General features: G+C 48.3%; 2 pseudogenes; both read right to left on the reverse strand.

Moving 5' to 3' along the window:
- Nucleotides 1-2,859: 2,859 nt before the first annotated feature.
- LOC128577520 (protein EOLA1-like) lies at nucleotides 2,860-8,944 on the reverse strand (annotated as a pseudogene).
- Nucleotides 8,945-14,743: 5,799 nt separating this feature from the next.
- On the reverse strand, nucleotides 14,744-21,190 carry LOC128577104 (iduronate 2-sulfatase-like; annotated as a pseudogene).
- Nucleotides 21,191-22,956: the final 1,766 nt, after the last annotated feature.

Here is a 22,956-nt window from a genome sequence, read left to right on the forward strand (position 1 = left end):
GCACGGTGACGAAGACGTGGACAAGCACCGTGACCAAGATGCAGATAAACACGGCGATGAAGACGCGGAGAAGCATGGTGACGACATGGCCAAGTGCCATGATGAAGATGCGGAGAAGCGTCGTGATGAAAATGCGGACAAGCGCCGTGATGAAGACTGGGACAAGCGCCGTGATGAAGATGCGGAGAAGCTCCGTGATGAAGACCGGGACAAGTGCGGTGACGAAGACGCGGAGAAGTGCTGTGATGAAAATGCGGAGAAGCTCCGTGATGAAGATGCGGACAAGCTCCGTGATGAAGATGTGGAGAAGTGTCGTGATGAAGACACGGACAAGTGCCATGATGAAGATACGGACAAGTGCCGTGATGAAGATGCCAACAAGCGCCTGGACAAAGATGCGGACAAGCAAGGTGATGAAGACATGGACAAAAACGGTGGTGAAGATGCGAGCCAAAACCAAGGCAATCAAGATAACGTGGAGTCAGAAGACCAAAATGAAAATGTAGCTGATGTGCCAGACAACATTGACTTCTCGGGGCTCTCCTTCCCCAGAAAGCTTTGGGTGATAGTGGAAAACGACGTGTTCGAGTCTGTGAACTGGAGTGATCAAGGAGACACTGTGGTCATCCAGGAGGACCTTTTCCAGAGAGAGATTCTTCGCCGGAGAGGCGCAAAGAAGATATTTGAAACAGACAGCTTGAAGAGTTTTATTCGTCAACTTAACCTCTACGGGTTCAGGAAAATACGCCCCAACAACCCCTCGGTTCCATCTCAAGGAAAGAAGAAGATGATGGTAATGTATAAAGTGTCTCTGTTACCCACTTTCTGTTACTCAGACATCTCTATAGGACACCAAGACAAATGACATAGTGCAGGAGTTTTGGTTCTGAAGATAACTTATGTTGTTATTAAACTATAACATTGCTAACCTGCAGGTCTGAGAAAAGACTCAGGACAGTTAATGTTATCTATCTATCTAACCATCCATCCATCCATCTATCTCCACTGTATATATATGACCACATTACGCTGTGAATAGTTTGTCTTTAGTGACCTCATGCCGTAGGTCATGACACCGCCAGCAACTTAACAACATTCTATTCTCCACTGTAAAACAAAACCAGTAGGACTCGGGGATAGGAGGGAAAAAATGAACATTCTATTCCACAATGGCTGAAATGTTTATTCTGTTTCAGATCTACCGCCACTCCAACTTTCAGCGAGATAAGCCTCAGCTCCTGGAGAAGATCCAGAAGAAAGGATACTTCCAAAAGACCACTCTGCAAGCACCTGGAGAACCAGCGATGAAGAAAAAGAAGCTGGTGGCTACAAGACCTTCCCCTCGATTCCATCACAATGCTGCCAAGAAGGAAGTTAAGCAAAAGTCCCTTACAGGAGCCCCCAGTGTTCAGGGAACCAGCGGCACTCAGTCACACTTGCGCTCTCGAAACTCTTCCATGAGCAGCGCCATGAGATATCACCAGGGAAACCGCTCCACTTTTGAGCCAAATGGCCCAAGTGGGGAAGGTACCTCAAGCAGTGCTGCATCAGCACCACTGGCTACTGCCAGCATGGAAGGTGCAGGAGAAGTACTTGACAACCTTCATTTGTATCCAGATTATGGTTCCGTGATGTCTTTATATAACACCTGTTATTCCATCCTGCTGGCTGCCCTTTCGGTGATGTCTCCCAATGAGACCACTGAGAATGAGGAGCCAGAGAGCTCCTCAGATTGTTAAGTGTGCATTCTGTGAGCAGTTCAAGGACAATCCAAATCCAAATCCTTGAACTCTCAGGCCACTAATGATGGATAAAAATTGTCATATTCTAACAATGAACCTACTATCGGTCTTGGTAAAGAAAAATAAAAAGCCTATATGAGCAAATAAACAATTTAAAAATGAGAATCTCGAGTCTGTGTTCTTTCTACACTTCTATAATATACAGATCTCCTCAGCACAAGCCAGGAGGTTGAAAATCCTGTCCAAGACAGGCTTTGGCCCCCATTGTCCTCTTTCCCACGGAGAAGCAGCATTATCTATCACACACTTAGCAAAGGATGCTGCCAGTGTTGAGGGCAAGCCCATGAAGGTCTGGTGCCCTAACACTTGCTCCTTGCTCAGAAGACAGAACAGCCTTGGTCCTGATCTTGGCAGTATCACCTTACATTGTTCATGGGTCTCAAAAGAGGAAATTTTCTCCTCATGGGTTCCCTGTACTCCCAATGAAGTCAGGAAGCTTCTGGTCAGTGGCTCAGCGTCCCTAGCCCAGCATCCAGAGGCCCTCCAAGGAGACCCACCTGAAAGTCAGGTCACTCCATCAGCCAAAGGATGTGTGACCACTCCCTCCTCGTGCAGAAGAGAAGGGCGGGAAATCAATGCCTGGGGGAAACACCCATCATCCTCACCAATAAGAACCACTAGAAATTTAGCTAAGAAATCAGCAGCAAAAAAAAAGGAAAAAGCCTTGCTACAAATCAAATAACACTATCACTTTTCAAAGTTAACCTCACTCTACCATTTAGGATCTTTTGGATCCGAAGTAGCTGTGTGATGTGTGGGACACACATTTCCTGAACCAGCACACACGTTTACAACAGAGCAAGAGGTGCAGGAAAGGACAGACAGCTGCTATGAGGCTGGTGTCCTCTTCATCCTGGATGGTCAGTCCATTAAGGGCTGGTCACTCTCAGGCAAACATTCAGGGCCGGTGCCAGACTTGCCACCAGTGTGACAACACAGTTATTCAAAGTCACAATAGGTGCTGCTCAGACATTTGATGAGTTGGGACTGGGACGAAAGGAGGGAAAAAATGTACAAGGGAGCCCCAAATAATGGTTACCCACAACAAATTTATTGGTACAATCTGGAAATTATCAGGACCTACATTAGCAGAAACATGGAGAAGTTCCCTGGCAGCTTTTCCTTTTACACAAAGGTCAAACTACTTGAGGCTGTGTCAACGACCCTAAGGGGCTTGTTACAAGGAAAGCCTAACCCCCATTCCCTTTGTCTGAGAGGAGGAGGAATCTGTCCATATGACTGACAGTGGATGGTGCTGTGCAATGCAGGGACAATTCAGAATTAGCAAGACGTGCACAGGTCTGCACCATGATGCTGAAATGATGGTGTCATGGTTGAGCTCTCAGAAGCCTGTACTCCTCATGCCCTAAAGGGATCAGGTGCTCTGGGATGTCTACCTGGAAGATATCCTTTCCTCCTTTCCTAGGTATGGGCTCCAGTAACCACCTGGGGTTTGAAATCACAGTCAGATACTTCTGCTTCAGGATGGTCAGCACAGCTTCATTTTCCAGTTCCACAACCGCATCCAGAGCTAAGTTTTCTAGGCACTGTGAAGTTTCCCCAATGTCAATGAGCCCTGTGTACAGAAACACATGAGATGTTTTCCCCTTTCACAGCCCAAGGCCTGCCTGTGTGGCACCACAGTTATTCAAAGTCACAAGCACCACAGGCTAAGATGCTATCACCAAAAGGACATGAAGCCAGTCCTTCTTGAGGCAGAGGGAGGGCTCCCAAAAATAGGAGAAGAGGCCTTTCCCTCCAGGAGGCCACAGGAGTAATGTGCAGGTCCAAATCACACTGCTGAAGGCAGCACCAACAGGTGGGAATGGCACCAGCCACTGCTGGGAACCTACAGGTGATGCTAAGGTAGGTCACCATGTGGCAGGAGTTGATGTCCGGCCTCAAGCACCCAGGAGCTAGAGAGCTTGCCCAGGATGCCACAAGCACAGGGCCTGTGGCAGGTGTGTGAAGCCTGGTGGGCAGCCTGACTTTCAAGGCCACCCGACTTGGTCAGCATGCCCTGCAGTCTTTCATGGTCTCTGCCATGCACACGGGCACACTCAGCCAAATGCCACATGCAGACGTGGACCTGACCCAGCCTTTCAGATCACACACAGGATCTGAGGCCTAGAGTGGAGAATGATTTACCACAGCTCCTGGAATACAGGCTTGCCGACCCCAGGCCAGGGCCCCTTGCTGCCCCTTAAGAGCTGTGTTGCTGAAGGAAACCACAGCGAACACACCAACCAGTTCACATGGAAACGGAGGCCACAAAACTCCCCAGCAGCATGCTATGTGGTTGCTCTTAGAAGCGTCTGTACGACATTTGCGATGTCGCACTTACCAGCTACCACTCCGCGACCGAACTTTTCCCCTTCCCAAAGCAGGGCCTGAATCTGGGCAGGAGTCATCCCTAGCCTCTCCACCAGCATGTCCCTCCAGGCATCGTCTTCCCAGTCCCTGTGGGCAATGTGGATGGCGATGGTATGGTTCTGGTGGGTGCTTAGCAGGGGACGTCAGCACGTCTCCAGAGTCTTGACTCCATTTAAGACAAAGCCAGCATAAGGCTGCTGGAAGGAGAGGCAGCCAAACTTCATCTTCCACAAGCTCCCGGGGCCTACAGAAACACAGAGGCATGCCACATACCAGCCCTCCGAGCTGCCAGGGAGCGGGCCTGCCCTTCGGCCATGGCTCCCAGGTGTGCTGAACATCGCTGACCTCCGCAGTCCGCTGCTTCTATCTCCACACAGTCACTGATGTCCCACGCCACAGTAGGCCCAATGGAAGGGGTTGGGTTCAGAGGACTCAGGTCCATCCCTGACATCTTTGGGGAGTTCACCAAGTAGGGTGGGGACAGCTAGAGAAAGGCACAGGAAGGACGTTTTTTTGTTAGTGCTATAATAGAGGTCCCTCAGCCCTAGGGTAACATAAAAGGAGAGGAGAGTTGTGTCTGGCCTCAGCTGGCTCTCCATGCAGAGGGAAGATGGGGGCCTGGGCTCTGCCTCTTTTCCTTCCCCTCACCCCATCCCCATTGCTCCCTGGCCCTGGTACCCAAAGGCACTGCAGGCCCCCATCTTCCCAGCTCCTGCCCCAGGGCTGCTGACTCCTAATCCTTGGTATCCAACTTCAGCTCACCTCTCAGCATTCCCTGTGACGTCAGATGGCTTCTCTCAGGTGTGTCCCTCTCCTCAATCCCTTTCTCCCACCACTGTTCTCCAGGGTCAGTGGATGTCCCTGATCTGTTCTAAGCCAAAAGAAAGGACAAGGAGAATTGTAACAACTGGCCCCAGGGCACACGCACCTCCTATGTGCCAGGCCCAGGGACAGGCTTCAGCCAGAGGTCCTCAAATTTAATCCTCAAGTAACCCATCAGGGGCAGTGTTGCTATGAGGCCAGCTCCACGGCTGAGGAGGCGGCACTGAGCAGCTACAGCCCACGGTTACAGTGGCCCTGACCTCACGCGCCCCCACCCTGGTCCTGGCCTCCTTTGTGTGGACGTCTGGAGAGGTTCCCCTCCTCCCAGCTTGAAGACAGCACTGTGTTGTGAAGGAGCATGGGCCCTAGGCCTGGAGAGCCACGGGCTTGAAGCCGGAACCTCGGACCAGTCATGGGATCTCCAGAAGCCTCAGTTTCCCTGAGGCTGTGAACGGATGGACACAGGCATTGAAGGCACCCAGCCTAGCACCTGGCACCTAACAGAGCAGTCACAGAGGCGATTCCTCTCACTGTCGACCTCACAGTCATTACTGGGCCTGGAGTCCCATCCCCTGGCTCCATACTCCACTCATGAGCAGCCCCCTCACTCCAGCAAGTGTCCCCTGCCCTTCAGGTACAGACAGTCAGCCTCAAGTACCTCCCTTGATTATAGGAAAGCATGCTCACCCCCACAAGATCAGGCCCTGTCAGGACTAGAGCTGCCAGTATTCACTCCTCTCCAGACTCACACTCCTAACTTCTGGGCACACCTTCTGCCCTCCTCCCACTTCTGGAGTGAGCGGTCCCCCACTGGGTACAGTTCACTGTGGGCCCTAGGTGCTGCCACTGTCTGCGCTAGCTCAGCATCACACTTTCCCCTCCCCTACTAGATGACTGTCTTCAGAGGACCGGATTGAAAGGGACCAGATTCGGGTCAGTGTTGGAGATAGTGCCACTCAGACAAAGCCCTTCCTCTGAGCTCCGCCTCCCTGCTCTTAACCCTGCGCAGGTGAAACATTAGGAGAGCAGTCTGCACTCAGTCTCTCTGAACATTCTGCACCATTGCCCCACTTCCTCCCTTTGCCTCCCATCACCTCCACTCCACTAACAAGCTTGTCTCCACGGGTACCAATTGCCAGACTTGTGCCAGCTCTGTATCCATCTTACTCAACACTCTTTCCCTTCTTCTCAGCTGCCACATGGCTCAGTGGCCTGCTCTGCCTCCCCTGGCACAGGTCATGACCCTTGAGTCTCAGGCTTGCACGGCCAGGCTGACAGTCCCAGGACTCCCACCACTGCCACACCAAGTCCACCTCCCTTCCACCTCTCTAATGGCACTGCCATCTCCTCCCTTCTCCTGACCCTGAAGTAGCGGCTCTCTGCCCTCCCTCTCTTTCCCACAACCACCAGTCACATCCTGTAGCACTATCTCCATCGTTGATCCCAAATCTAATTACTTTTAATCATCCCCACGGCCATAATCCCATTCAGAGCCCCTAATACCTCGCTCCCTCCCCTGGCATCCCAATCAGCCCCCTCCTTCAGGTGCCTGCTCTATGTACTGCATGTCCACACTGCCATCAGGGCGACCTCAGTACAGGGGCCAGCAGATCACGTCACCCATCTGCTGAAAATTTCCAAGGGCCCCCTGCCCAAACTGGAATACAGTCCCTCCTTCCCACTATTAAGGTCCCTTGTGATCTGGCTTCCTGCCATCTGTTCTCCTCTGCCTGTTATTTCATCCCCCTGCAGTCACACAGGCCTGCCTTCCATTCAGGGACATGCCAAGCTTGTTCTTACCTCAGGGACTTTGTAGGCTATTATGGGTTATGTTGTGTCCCCTTAAAATCCATATGTGGAAGTCCTAATCTTGAGAACCTCAGAATAGTGACCTATGACAAAGATAGGGTCTTTACAGAGGGAACTGAGTAAAACTGAAGTCATTAATGTGGTCTCACCTCCGAAGTCACTGGTGTCCTTGTAAAAAGGGGGTATTTAGAGACAGCGATGCACACATGGAGAGAACCACGAGAAGATGGAGGCAGAGGTCAGGGTGATCCATCTACAAGCCAAGTAATGCCAACGATTGCCAGCCACCCATGACAGCTAGGAGAGAGGGACAGAATGGATTCTCACTCATGGCACACAGAACAAACCAGCCAACCCTGCTGATACCTTGATTTTAGACTTCCAGCCTCAGAACGGGGGAGACAACCGGTATCTGTTGTGTAAGCCACCCTGTCTGTCTTTTATTATGGCCACCTAGGCAAACACACACATACATGTAAGATGTTCCCCACACGTCTCTATGGGGTGAGGCCCAGATTTTCCACTCAATAGCACACCAAGCACATTCTCCCTGTCTGTACATCTTTACCTACCTTAGTTTTTACTGCTGGTTACCCCATAATTTACCTAAACATCCCTCTACTGGTGGAGAGTGACAAGCTGCTTCCAATTTTCTGCTACTAGAAACAATATCACCCCTAACCCTCACTGTCTGAAGCCTTGCCGAAGAGGATTCCTGGGTCACATGTCAAGCATGTCTGAGGTGCTGGGACTGCCAGTAAGTGGCCTTCCACAAAGACCCACCTGTGCACACTCTACACCACCCATCCTGCTGAGGGGTGACAAAGTTGCCCTTTTCCTTGGATTTGGATTACTTATGAGGGACAATGACTGTCCCCCATGGGGCCTGGCCATTCCTCTTTCTTCTACTGGGGTATGTGACTAGAAGGAAGGTTTGCCTAGTTTCCACCACTCAGTTACTTAGCCAGTCCTTTCTCATCAATACTATATAATCACCGCAATCAAATGCGAACCATGAGGGTGGAATCCCTGGTGAGAACTGAAGTAACTGTAGCAGCAAGAAAGGGTTCAAGTACCTGCTTTGTGGTCTGAGGAGAAAACGGTCTTCCTCTTGCCTCAGTGTCTTTACCTGCACAATGACAAGGGCCACATGGAGAAAGGTCATTAAACACAAGTCAGCGACAGTGGCTCAGGGTACTAGGAAGGTCTTCTACTCAACAGGCTTTGGAGGGTTTGAGGGGCCTAAATCCCATTCCTCTCGATCCACTTCTGAGCACGCCACGCTGGGCGCTGTGTCCGGGCCACAGAGCTGTGCACCACCCAGCCTCAGGTCTTGGCGAGTTCCCAGCTTAAGGTACAAGCCAGAGTCAGGGAGGACTGGGCCAAGATGAGGCCTCTGCATATGAAGAACACTTGCTTTCCGACAGACAGTCACATGCTTAGAAGGGACAGGGGCCTCGACACTAGTGGGAGGAAGAGACAGGAAGGGTGCCCCCAGTCTCACAGCCCAGAGGTACTGTCTGCAACAGGCCGAGCCCACAGACGCCTGTATGGCAGGTCCTAACTCCCTAGGTCTCGCGGGAGTCCGGGGCCAACTGCAGCCTTTGGCTACGGGGCAACAAATTCCCTCGCGGCCAACCGCAGTCTTTGGCCACGGGGCAGTAAATCCCTCCAGTTCTCCGTGACTCAGCAAGGTCACCGGCGCAAGGATGACAGGCCCCCATACTCAGACGAGGAGATGCCATGGGTAGACCATATCCAGTTTGAAGCTGCCACGGCCACCTGGAGCAAACAGGTACCAGTTACAGATGTTTCAAAGCGTTAACTGTGTCGCGTTCGTACAGCCCCCGGCGCCCCTTTTATGCGTAACGCATGCAGGTACGTACACACGCACGTCCGTACCCCCGCGCACGCACGTACGCACGCAGCCATGCAATTAGATAGCTGTGACATCCAGGCACCTGCAGACACGCACTTACATAAACACATACGTATACACGAGCTGGCCACTAGGAGACGCTGTTTCACTCAAGGGGCCCTCACGCGCACTGGCCAAAGACGCTGCTCTGCCCAGAGTGGGGACCAGAAGGAGGAAAAGAGACTGGAGAGAGGAAGAGGAAGGAGAAGGGGCAGTGGCTGCTGGGTTGTGACACAGGGAGTGGGCTGAAAGTGCCGGGGGAGCGTTTGGGGGCGGGACCGCGACAGGAGCAGGGCGTGGCCCGGGAGGGACCAATGCATAATCATTGGTGTTGAGAGGGAGCCGCGGAGCGCTAGGGGAGGGGTGAGGCGGGGCCAAAACACCATGGGGGAGGGGTTGGGGCAGGTGTGGGAGGAGAAAGGGGAGGAGCAGGGCGGGGCCGGGGTGAGTCTGGGGATGGGGAGCCTCCGTGGAGAAGGGCTGGCTTAGGGGAGGTGTGGAGGAGGAGCTAGTGCGCCACAGTGGAAAAGAAGTGGGAAAGGAGGGGCTGGGCTGCTTCTAGGGCAGAGGGGTGGGAAGTACTGGATGGAGCTCCTTGAGGTGGGGGTGGTGATGCGGGAGGAGCAAAGCTGGGCTGTGGGAAGGAGCTGGGGTAGGAGCTCCTGTAGACTTTGGTGGCTTGAGGAGCGGTGGGCAGAGCTGCAGGGTGCGGAGGTGTAGGAGGATGAGGGCGGAACTGGGAGGAGGAAAGACGCTAGAGGCGGATTTGGAGCAGGAGCTAGCTTTGGGAGGAAACGAGTCAGAGCTACAGTAAGAACCAGGCTGAGCTGATGGGGAAGGAGGTAGAAACGTGGGAGGAGGAGAGCGGAAATGTGGAAGGTGGGGGCCATAAGTGGGAAGAGGGGCTGCGGAAAGAGGGGCGTGGTGCTTGTGGAACAGTGCACAGGTGGAGGAGGGAGCTTTGGCGCTTCATGCTAAGGCATGAGTGAAAGTGGCAACGCCAGGACCTTCAGCTACTCAGCCCGACCCAATGTCTACCCCCAAGGGCACCCCACAGAGCACTCCAGAGGGCGTGGAAGCTGCTAGAAGGGCAGGAACACTTTTCTGGAGTCCAGGGAGCTCTAGGCTGAGTCTTGCACCACAGGGCTAATTCTCCACCCCCAGGCCAGCCTGGCTCTGTCCCAGCAGGAATGATTTTTTTTTTTTTTTGAGACAGAGCCTCAAGCTGTCCACCCTGGGTAGGGTGTCTTGGCATCACAGCTCACAGCAACCTCCAACTCCTGGGCTTAAGCGATTCTCTTGTCTCAGCCTCCCAAGTAGGTGGACTCCAGGCACCTGCCACAACGCCCAGCTATTTTTTGGTAGTAGTTCCCAGTCAGCTCTGGTGTATGTGGCTGGCTACAGGTGTCGAGCCCGGAGGAATAATCCTTTTAAGGCCTTCCTTGCAATTGAGGAGAAAAATCTCCACTCTGTATGTTCTGCTGCCCTTCAGACCTAAGTAGCTAAAAAAAACCCAATCCGGGTTCCAGTCAAACCTTTTGCAGTTAAGGGTCTCATCCTTCCCTCAGTGATGCCCTGGTTTGCTTCTCTGTTCCTTCCTTTCCCTCATTCTCCATGGAGCCTCAAGCTAGGCAGAGTAAGTTAGATAAATGTGAAGAGGAAGGAACTACAGACTGTGGGCAAGGGGCTGGGGAAGGCTTCACAGAGGAGGGGGTGTGGAGCTGGGTCTTCAAATCAAACGCATTTTCTAAGGTGGGAAATGGGGTCAGGGCAGCCTGAGTCAGAGAACTGAAGGAAGGTACTAGGCTGGAGCAGACCGAGTTTTTGAGTAAGTTCATGGGGGAATGAGGCAGGAAACTAGATTGGGCCCAACTCATGAAGGCCTCCCAAAGGTGTCTGGGCTGCACTCTGGCTGCAGTGGGTCAGTATCCTTACGTGGGTTTCACCGTGAGCATTTTTAAAGGTGGCCTGTTGTTTCTCTTCCCAAGAAGAGTTCATTATTCCCTCATTTGATCAGTCATCCAACAAACCTTTTCATGCTTCTGATAGACCAGGAGTGTGTGTGGACAACATGATGCAATTCTGTGTGGCTCAGCAGCAGCCTTCCACAGACGAATGCTTGGTCCCAGCAGTGTGCTCCTGTCCTTGATGATCTGAACATATAGTGTCGGAGACTGAGCACCATGCTTATAGGAATGGTCACTGGTTCTTGAGGGAGGCTCTGGGAACGGGACAATCTCCTGTCTGGCATGGAGATGGTTTTGCAGCCTGGAGACAAGCCTCAAGCAACTTAGTGCTCCAACGAGACAAGATTGGACACTCATTAGTAAGCAGTTGTTAGATTTGGAACATTTGTGGTGCATCCGTGTGGGAGTCGAGCCCGTGGGGAAAGAGCACTTAGCGATCATTAAGCAAGGAGTCCTTATGTGTGGGGATCCCCACACCTGTTGTGTATTGTTTCAGTTAAAGGCCACGGCAGAGGTTACTGGAGGCTCTTCTGCACCTATGGGGAGCCTCACCTCTTGCAAACTTGTACTTTCAATCCATGTACTGGCTGTTTCCTGCCCGTGGTGTTAGCGTGACATATCAGCACCGACAATGTAGGTCTTTTCCTTTGAGTAACCTCAAGGCTGCCTCATTCTCTTGGCTTGTGGGGAGGTTTCCAATTCTTGTTACTGACTTTAGAAGAATGTTGAGAAGTCATTAGGTCTTTAGGTTCTGAGGAAAGATCCTTCACACTCCTACCAGAAAGGTGATTTGTAGCAGGGGACACCCTAAAATGCCAGGCCTGAGCAGAGTGGCTGCTCCTGGTGACCCAGAGAAAGAAAGTGCATTAAGCTTGTGTGCGAGGCACTCCCAGAAGGCCTCCGCTGCAGCAGCATTTAGGGCCAGGGGAGTGGGGTTTGGTATTTCCGGCCCTTCCCCCACTGCCTCTAGACATGCTGCCTTTGAAGGAGGAAGAGGATGAGGGAGGGTGACTTTGGAATGTGTAGTACCCACCTAGAATATTTGCAAATTCTGCCTGAGAAAAGCTTTAGGAAAGAGGCCCACTTTGTGTGTGAAATCACACTAGCTAGTGTTTAAACATAGTCACGGGTTTGTTGATGTCTCACTGTGCCATCTCATCTGCTGACTGACTCATCCAACTTCACTTTTAATCAGAGGCATGATCGGGAAGCAGCTTCCATGGCAGAAAGTTCCATGAATTTCTTGGGGAGAGGGATGTGGATGTAAAAATGAGGTGCTAAAACTAATATGTTGATACATTGTAAACTATGTCTTCCCTCCTTTCCTTCCTGTAACATTTCCTACCTTCATCTTTCTAACTTTCTCAAGGTATATCACATGGAATGTCAGATACATAATGATGGATTTTTAAAACAAACACCGATTCCTAATGTTTGTTTCCATGAAAGCATATCAACACAGTTGGCATGTTCCTTGCCGAGGTTTTATATGTGTTGGCTCAGGCATTGACGTGGGAGGCCATGTTTTGTATCTAATGGACCACTGCAGGCACACAGAGGCACGGGATGGGTAGGTGGTGCTGTAAGGTTGTATAAAGGAGAGGTCCAGAGCCTGGGCATGTAGCAGACCCGAGTTCTTCCTGTGTGACTCTTCCTATGTGACTTTGGCAGTTATTGATCTCTATGTGTCTCCCTCTCCTCTCTCGTAAACCAGATGGCACAAATGCACTCACTTCATAAGGCTATTGCCAGGACATACCCTTGAACCTTGTCTTCTCTCTTGCTGGCACTTGGGTTCTCAATCTTTGCTTCTACATTTAAAGGTTGGAGGTTATTCCACCAACACTGGATTAAGATTTTTCTTGGTGCCTGGACTTTGTAAATTTCAGAGATTCCCAACAGCGTTCCAGGGACTATAATACAGTCTTGATAAGGTCCCTTATGCTCCTTGAAGGATCTCAGTTTTGATATCTGGAGAATGAACTGGTTGGTATAGAATGTGACTTTCAAAACTTTTTGACCTTGGAATGTCATTCTTTTGTTCTTGTTATGTTGTTGCAGTTGTCATTGTTTTAGCTGGCCCAGGCCGGGATCAAACCCTCCAGCCTCGGCGTATGTGGCCGATGCCCTACCCACTTAGCTGTGGGCATGGGCCATGGAATGTCATTCTTTTTTTTCCCTTTTAATAAGTCATATACACATAAATCATGAATACATTAATGCATTTGTGGGGTACAATGTGTTGATTTTTTATACAATTTGGAGTGCTTACATCAAACTAATTAATATAGCTTTTACTTCATTTACTTGATTATTGTGTTAACACATTTATGTTCTATACTTGATAGATTTGACTTGTACGCTTGCAATATGCTCCATAGGTGTGGTCCCACCGTTCACCCTCCCTTTATCAAACCTCCCTCTTCCCTCCCTTCTCCCTACATTTCTCTCCTTCATCCTGGGCTATCGTTGTGATCTATCTTTCATAAGAAAGGGTGAGTAAATATAAATTGGTTTCATAGTAGGGCTGAGTACATTGGATACTTTTTCTTCCATTCTTGCTATACCTTACTAAGAAGAATATGTTCCAGCTCCATCCATGTAAACACGAAAGAGGTAAAGTCTCCATCTTTTTGTAAGGCTGGAATGTCATTCTTGAAGGATATTTTTTTCAGGATACAGAATTCTGAGCTGAGAATTCTTTTTTTTTTTTTTTTTTGAGACAGAGCCTCAAGCTGTCGCCCTGGGTAGAGTGCTATGGCATCACAGCTCACAGCAACCTCCAACTCCTGGGCTCAAGCAATTCTCCTGCCTCAGCCTCCCAAGTAGCTGGGACTACAGGTGCCCGCCACAATTGCAGGCTAGAGAATTCTTTACTTTCAAACTTTGAAAAGTGTTGTACCACTTTTTTCTTGTCCCCATTTTTTGAATTGTTTTGTCCATATAGGTAAGGTGTCATTTCAGTCACTATTTCCATGATTTTTCTTTCTTTTAATCCTCAACTTTAAGTTATGTGTTTTGATCTGGACAACTTAGGGTTAATTCTGGTTGGGATTTGTTTGGCTTCATAAATCTTTATATCTTTTGTAAATTTGGAAAAATTTCAGCGATTATTTCTTTGAATGCTTTTTCAGCTCCATTTACTTTCTTCCGACATGAGAGCAGTTTCCACAGGTGACCAGCCCCAAGGGCTGAGGAGTGTCCCCAGCCAGCACATCTCCACTCTGTCCAGGAGAACGAGGCACCCTTGACCTGTGAGGACTAGTGAATGGGTGGGTCAGGTATGGGCCCCTAGGGCACCAGCTTGGGAATCATGTCCCAGTCTGGAAGGAATCTAAAAGGTTGAGCGAGTGGACTTCCCGACTGCAAGAACACATCTATCAGTCTTGTGCTGGGCTCAGTCTGTGCCGCTGTGGCTAGGAGCAGAGACCTGAAAGTCTTGCTGAGCAGAGCATGTGCCTGAGCCAGCCCCCAGGATCCCTTGGGGCATCAGGAGGAACAAGAGGCCGATGACCTGGGCAGACAGCTCTGAAGGTTTCTGGCTCCTGCCCTGGAAGACCAAAGGAAGACATGGCGGCACAGCCTAGGGAACAGAGCTCGTGGACAGGGAGACAGAAGCACCTGAGACGCTTGCTACAGTGCACTTGCCCGTGCCCAGACCTGCAGGCCCCACCACACCCGCCGGCTCATGAGACAGGGTGCACGACCCTCCTGACACTTAGCCTCCTGATATCAATCTCAGACAGTAGGCAGCAGCCCCACCAAAGCTCAGCCCCCCTCACTGGGCAACGCATCAGTGCTACCACATGACAGGTCCTCAAATTTTCTTGCCCCACCCCAGATTTACCCACAAGGACCCTGTGGGGCAGAGAGTTAAGGCCCAGAGCCAGACTCACACCCAACCCTACTATCCTCCCCGCCCCCAGCGTCCTTCCTACCACCCAGGAGCCAAGGAACCAAATAGCACCAGCAGCAGTTTCTGAAAGGAACCCAAACTCCTTCTGCTCTTTTTCACAATGGATGAGAACATGAAGCCAAGCTGAGAAGTAGGTTTAGAAAGGCGGCAGTGAATAGGGAAGTGTCTGCCCAGCCCGGAGATGCCTCTGTCAAGACAGCCCCAAGCCCAGGAGGGGATTCCCATGTTCAGGCACAAAGCAAGAGAACCCAGACGGGGGACGTGGAGCAGTACCCGGGTGAAAGACTTTTCCCACCGCCATGGTCACGTAGCCATTCTTCTTGAAGTACTGGGGGATGGTGGAGAAGTTTCCAGAGTGCACCCTCCAGTAGGAGTTGAAGTCATACAGACGGGTGGTGTCAGGTCTCCTCCCGGTGAGGAAGGACACGCGGCTCGGGGCACACACTGCTTGCTGTTAGGAGCAGGAGCAGAGGTCAATGTCCTCACAGCAAAATGTGTCTCTGATCTCCAAGGTAACCAAGCAGCTGCCCTCGCAAGGGCCCCAGGAAAACAGCCTGGTGGCTGAGTCATGCACATCTCAAAGCCAACCAGTGGGATTTGGGCATCACCCGGGCGTCAGACATGAGTCTTCCCAGTGACAGAAGGGTAGGAACCGGGCCCTCATCCAGCACATGCTTCTATGCTCCTATGTGATGGTGTCCCCAGGCACACAGGGCGGGCAACATTCCTATGAGCAGCCCCTCGAGGGTCTCGAGGAGCAGAGTCGCTGTGGCCAACTGGCTGGCCCTCACCCATGCCCAGTCGGCAGACCTGTGGGTGGCATTCTGAAGCCCCCCTTCCTTCTGAGCACCAAGCATTCCCCCCTTCTGGGAGAGAGCTGGCCAGCGCCATCCTGAGCACATTAGGGCTACAGAGGAGGGGCACCCCAAAAGTATAAGCTTCCTTGTGTGTGGACACCTGGATGTTCTTGAACACCCTTTTCCACAGGGCACAAATGGCGTCATCTAACAACAGCTGAAGGCCCCCCACAGACCCTCGGTGCACAAGGAGGCACATGCCCACACCTAGAGGTCCCCAGACATACCTGGGCAAAGGCCTTCTGGAAGAGGAGGCTGTGGGATGCCAGCTGGTCCATGTTTGGGGATCCCGCTAGTTTGCCCCTGCAGATTGACTTGGCACTACATGTGTTCTAGAAAGTAACATTTGTAGCAGAGTGAGGGAAGTAGAGTTGTACTGCAGGTGATTCAGAGGTCTCAGTCAATCCCACTGGGAGCTCTGTATTTGGGAAGATCGTATATAGATGTCCTAAATACAGGCTGGTGGTCAGGCCTTGTCTCCCCCTTCATTTACCCCTTGAGGTTTTTTTTTTTTTTTTTTTGAGAGACCCATGAGCCACCATGCAGCAGCGCCTCTGGCAGCCAAGGGAAGGATACTTGAGTCATGAGACAAGGCTGTCGGAGCCCCCACACCACCCACTAGAGACCTTCGTTGCAGGGCTCAGATCCACTTGCCCCACATAAGAAGCGCATCCTTTCTGGGAACAGCTTCTCAGGATTCAGTTTGCCCCTTTTCCTGGAGAAGTTCATAAGGGGAAGGGGAGTGGGACTTTTCTTCCCCTCTGTAGCTGCTGGCTTTGAAGGCAGTTTGTGTTCGTGGCCTCCTCCTCTCTCATCCACCCCAGAATCCTCTCAGCCTCAGCCAGCCCCTCTCCTGTTCCCTGTAACTCTCCTGCAGGAGTAGCGCAGAGCGAGCTGAGGCCCTGGCCCCAGGCCTTCCTCAGACTATGGAAACTACACAGGGCCAGTTACTATAGAAACGTGGCAGCAGATTCCTGAGACACATTCACGGGGATCACCTGGTTACGTGCATGTCCCTCTGTGCTCCCACAGGTAAGAGCAGCCCTGCCTCCTCCCAGTGACCAGGGACAACCCCCAGACAGGATGGCAACTCTTTCTCATGCCTGGTGGTCCATAGCATGAGAAGCCCAGTGTGCCCATGACTTGCAATTCAGTTGTCAACCAGGCCTTGGAGTTCATTGGGACACGTGTATCTTTTGGTGGAAGCATCCCCATTGGGTGAACCAGGATGCCTGTCCAATCAGGTAGCGACTGGCCACGTGTGGCTACTGAGTCCTTGAAATCTGGCTAGGGAAACTGAGGAACAGAATTTCTATTATATTTTATCTTAATCTAATTTAAATAATTTAATTAAGTTCCTTTTAACTATTTAATTAAAAATTTTAAATAGCCAAATATGGCCAGTGGTGGCTACATTGGAAAGAGCAGGTCTGTAGATATAGAACCTAAACTTACAGAATGAAAAGCATAAATTCCCATGTGGGTTACTGAGAATGATGGTAAGCAGAGTCACCCTATCCTTTAGCTCACAGAACATGGCTTCTTCCTATTGGGGGCAAATAATGATAAGAGATTTACTGTGCCCTGGATGACAATACATGGTCACATGGTATTATCTTCAATTATGTACCTCATTTTCACTCTGAAGAAGTCATCAAATTGCTCCATAAGACCAACAGCTTCTGAGTGGGCCCCCTGGTCACTCACTCGGTGCACACTTCCTTTGCTATAAAGGAGTTCCTTGGGTTCCAGTTTATCTTAGGTATTACACTGGCTCAGGAGTGTTTTGTTTTCTGGATTCTGGATTTTTCCATTTGACACCCATTTATCACAGAGACAACTATGTTAACTGCATTTTCTTACTTTTTGGTATTCTTTATCCTCTGGTATTTGAAAGCCTTACAGATGACCCAGTAAGAGACTGCCCCCCCAAGACCACCTAATTTCTAAAGAGTGTAACAACTTACCCACTATCATACCTTTCATATATGAACTAATTCCAAGTTTATACCCCTCAGCCTAACTTATCTGACTCTCTCACACCAAGCCAATGCTTCCCCTGCCCTATACTATCCCAGGGCTAGATACCAAGAAACCAAAGACCACCTCTATAATGCAAAGACCAGTAGAATTATTCAGACTAGCCAATCCTAAAATGTTTCTTCTGCACTCTCTTGCCCTTCCTGAGAAAACTGAAATAAAAAATGTACTCCAATGCTTTCCTCTTGCTTCTTTCTCTCCCCTGACAAACACTGGTGCCTTCTTCTATGACCCTGAGTGGTGCTGGGTGACCCCTCTCTATGACTTGTGGACATAATAAGCTGCTTCCTTCCAAGCCTCATTCTCAGTATCTTCTGTGGCCACCCTGACTCTACCATGCCACAGACAACATTTACATTCTTAGAACAAGGGAATACAACACTCTTAAACACATCAAATAATGGTGCTTGACAAAGCATTACAGATAGGAAAGTCAATTTCAGTAACAGTACAACTCCAGGATGTCCCTTCCTAGGACACGGCCTGTTCCAGGATGAAATTGGTCTAATGTAATAAACCTTGTAATCAACCTCACTCTTTTGAGATAAGGGTTACCGTCTTTACGGTTGTAATAAAGGTAGTTATACTGTGGTGTTAGGTGAGAGTATGAGTTCATTATTTTCTTTATTTGGAGATTAAATGTAATTTAGGTTGGCCCAGTGCCCGTAGCTCAGTGGTTAGGGTGCTGGCCACATACATTGGGGCTGCTGGGTTCGAACCCAACCCAGGCCTGCTAAACAACAATGACAACAACAACAACAACAACAAAATAGCTGGGCGTTGTGATAGGTGCCTGTAATCCCAGCTACTTGGGAGGTTGAGGCAAGAGAATTGTTTAAGCCCAAGAGTTTGAGGTTGTTGTGAGCTGCGATGCCACAGCACTCTACCAAGGGTGAAACAGTGAGACTCTATCTCACGAAAAATTAACATTAAAATTAAATAAATAAATATAATTTAAGGAAATGTATATTGGTGCCAAATTGACAAGTCTTAGACTGTGATGGTTAGTTTTATGTACCATATTCATGAGGATATAGTCCTAAATTACTTAATCAAATCATAACCCAATGTTGTTACAAAGGTACAGATTATCCTTGATTTATGCTAGGGTTTCATCCTGGCAAACTCATAGTAAGTTGAAAACATAAATTATAAATGCATTTAATACACCTATCTTAACAAACATCATAGCATATCCTACCCTAGACTACCTTAAACATGCTTAGAACATGTACATTAGCCTACACTTTGGCAAAATCATGTAATGCAAAGCCTGTTTGATAATAAAATGATAGCTATTGCAGATAATGTATTGAATACTATACGACACATTGAAAGTAAAAAACAGAATGGTTGTATGGGTATTCCAAGTGCACTTCCTAATGTATCACTTTCACACCACCATAAGTCAAAAAGTCGTTAAGTTGAACCACTGTATGTGGATCATCACTAGTTTATAGATGTAATTAAAGGCCATAAAGTTGATTTTAAGTAACAGATATCATCCTAATCTATGTGCACCCAATTCAATAAGGTTAAAGGATTTAAGAGAAGAATTGAGCTTTCCTTGAAGAACAAATTCCACCTGTTGACTGCAGCTTCAACTTGAGAATTTTCAGCTGCTGTTCCTGATGACCTGCCTTACAGATTTCAAACATTCCTAGCCTGTACCCACAATTATATGACATGTAAGCAAATTCCTTGCAAGAAGTGTGTGTGTGTTTTCTGGCTCTTTCTCTGGTTGAACTTTTACTGATATAACACCTATAAAACAAGTATAAAGTATAATTTTAAAAGTTTCAACTATTGGAAGGATATGAAGAAATTGGAACCCACACACATACACAGCTGACAGGATTGTAAAATAGTGCAGCCACTTTGAAAAACACTTAAGAAGATCTGCAAACAGCTAAAGTCATCACATGGCCCAGCACTTTCACTCCTAGGTATACATGTAAGAAAATTGAAACTTATGCTCACACAAAACGTGTACACAAATATACACAGTAGCATTATTAATAATATTCTACGTGTGGAAAAAACAAATGTACATCAATTGATGATAAGCTAAATGTATATACAACGAAATCTTATCCAGCCATATAAAAGAAATAATTGTTTTAAGAAAAAGGAAGGAAGTACTCATACTTGCTCCAACATGGATCACGATTAACCCTTAAAACATTTTGTTATGTTAAAGTATCCATAACAAGTGAACCAACAAAGAAAGAAAATATATTAGTCATTATCGGGGGTGTGGGTAGTGAGTAGTAGAGAATGACTTCTAATGAGTGCAGGGTTTCTTTTTGGGGTGACACAAATATTCCAGAATTTGATTGCAGTTCTGGTTGCACAGCCATGTTAATATACTAAAATCAATGTACTATACACGTTAAAAGGTCAAAATTTATATTATCTGAATTATATGTCACTAAAATCTGTTGCTAATAAAAAGAAGACAGTTCTCCTGGTTGGAGTCTTTCTAAGAATGTGATGCAATATCTTACAAACTTGAATTCCTGGCTCCAAAACAGATCATTTCTACCACTTTCAAGTATATAGATGGGTTGCCTTCTGAGATAGAGAAAGCAATACCCTTACATATATGCTCAACAGTGCTAAGCCACAGACCCCAAGGCATCATTTTAAGATCCCTCCTCAAGAAAGGACTTGCTGCTTAGTTCCAAAAATTGTGGTCAGCTAATAGGCTCTTAAATTAGCTCCTTCAAGGGCTGTTTTTACCAAATACTTGAAGCCATAATAATCCAGCAATGACCACCAGTCAATGAGGGAGCAATACCACACATTTCTCAGGGAAGATGCCAGCTAGGTATTGAGAAAGGTGGAGGTACAACGACCCAGTAACGCCCACAAAGAGCCTCTTATAGGATCTTCCTGTTGGACTGGAAGAAACCTTGTGACCTCTGCCCAAAAGATGAGAAGTAGAAATTAGGTTTATATTGTTGTAAGTTTCTTACACAGCACAAAAAACAAAATATTATTTGAATATATATTTTGATCAAACATTACATTTTTTTTTTTTTGAGACAGTTTCCCTATGTTGCCCTTGGTAGAGTGTTGTGGCGTCACAGCTCACAGCAACCTCAAACTCTTGGGCTTAAGCAATTCTCCTGCCTCAGCCTCCCAAGTAGTTGGGACTACAGGTGCCTGCCACGATGCCCAGCTACTTTTTTGTTGCAGTTGTCATTGCCATTTAGCTGGCCTGGGCCGGGTTCGAACTCGCCACCTTCAGTGCATGTGGCCGGTGCCCTACTCACTGAGCTAGGAGTGCCAAGCCCAAACATTACATTCTAAACTTGAGGGGAACTACAAGAAATATTTTGAAAGAGGTATACATAGGAAACCAAGACTTAAGATAAACTGAATAATAAAAATCTATAATTCAGGGGGCAAAGCAAGATGGACTAGAATATCTCCTACTAGCCACTTGTGGCAAGGCAGGGGAAAGAAAGCTACAGCCACCTCTGGCTGAGGGAACCTACCCGAAGACTCCAGTGGCATAGTCAAGCAGTTGAGGGGTGGACCACAGGAGCCAGCAAGGAGATCTGGAACCAAGGAAAACCAGCATAGAAGGCAAGTACGTGGAAACGGGCAGCCAGCTCACAGAGGACTGGGGACAAGAAGGGACCATCCTGCAGTTTGTCAATTTTGGTTAAACTGTTCATTGCGCTGCCTTGGAAGGCGTAAATGAATGGGTGGACTCAGTGTCCAGCAGCCAGGTTTGAATACTGGGTGGGGTGGATCTACCATCAGCTTGGCTGCTAACTGGGCCACCATTGGGAAGGCTGTGCAGAAGAAACAGTGCACAGGGTCCTAGGACACAGGCTGGTTCTGGCGTGCCTGCTGAGCTCCTGCATCCACTCTTGTGCTGAGCTTAGCATCTCCCACACCCCTAAGGATTGTTGTAGGGGGGCTCTGTGAAATGTGCTTCCTAAGGAATCTGGGGAGAGATTTAAGACCCCAACCCTACAGGGACTTAATGCTGATGAAACAACCAGGCACTGGTGAGGGCAACTAAGTCAGGAACACAGGACCCAATCTCCTTGGCAACAAGACTGGTTTACGAAACTCATTCACAACACCAGCTTATGTTTTCTATCTCTTAACACCACAGCGTCACCTGGTGACCAGGACAATATATTGCTGTGTATGTGTATATGTACATACACACGTATTCTATATATATATTTTTCCTTTTCTTCTCCTTTTTGTTACTGTGGTTGTTGATGTTGGTTTTTTTTGTTGTTGTTGTTGTATTTTTTTTTTTTTTCATTTTTACTTCTTTCTTCAAACAACCTGCCAGGGTCCTGCCTCAGGGTCAGGGTCCTTTAAGACCTGTGGAACTGGTGGAGATCAACTGGGGAAAAATAAAATTAAAAGCAGTGGGAGATAAGGAGACAGAACACGCAGAATAGAGTTTTCAAAGGAGGGACACAGGTGCACACTGCTGGCTTGTGGGGCTTTAACAAGTGGCCCTGAGTGTTTGTTCCACCCAGTTTTTTTTATTATTATTAAATCCTAGCTGTGTACATTAATGTGATCATGGGGCACCATACAATGGTTTTATAAACAGTTTGACACATTTTCATCACACTGGTTAACATAGCCTTCCTGGCATTTTCTTAGTTATTGTGTAAAGACATTTACATTCTACATTTACTAAGTTTCTCATATACCCTTGTAAGATGCACGGCAGGTGTAATCCCACCAATCACCCTCCCTCCACCCACCTCCCCCCTCCCTCCCCTCCCTATCCCCCTTCCCCCTATTCTTAGGTTATAACTGGGTTATACCTTTCATGTGAAAGCCATAAATTAGTTTCATAGTAGGGCTGAGTACATTGGATACTTTTTCTTCCATTCTTGAGATACTTTACTAAGAAGAGTACGTTCCAGCTCCATGCATGTAAACATGAAAGAGGTAAAGTCTCCATCTTTCTTTAAGGCTGCATAATATTCCATGGTGTACATATACCATAATTTATTAATCCATTTGTGGATTGATGGGCATTTGGGCTTTTTCCATGACTTAGCAATTATGAATTGGGCTGCAATAAACATTCTGGTACAAATATCTTTGTTATGACGTGATTTTTAGTCTTCTGGGTATATGCCTAGTAGAGGAATTATAGGATTCAATGGCAGATCTATTTTTAGATCTCTAAGTGTTCTCCAAACATCTTTCCAAAAGGAATGTATTAATTTGCATTCCCATCAGCAGTGTAGAAGTATTCCCTGTTCTCCACATCCATGCCAACATCTCTGGTCTTGGGATTTTGCGATATGGGCTAATCTTTCTGGAGTTACATGATATCTCAAAGTAGTTTTGATTTGCATTTCTCTGATGATTAAAGATGATGAGCATTTTTTCATGTCTGTAGGCCATACTCCTGTCTTCTTCAGGCAAATTTCTCCTCAAGTCCCTTGCCCAG

This window comes from Nycticebus coucang, chromosome X (assembly GCF_027406575.1).
Source record: "Nycticebus coucang isolate mNycCou1 chromosome X, mNycCou1.pri, whole genome shotgun sequence".
NCBI lineage: Eukaryota > Metazoa > Chordata > Mammalia > Primates > Lorisidae > Nycticebus > Nycticebus coucang.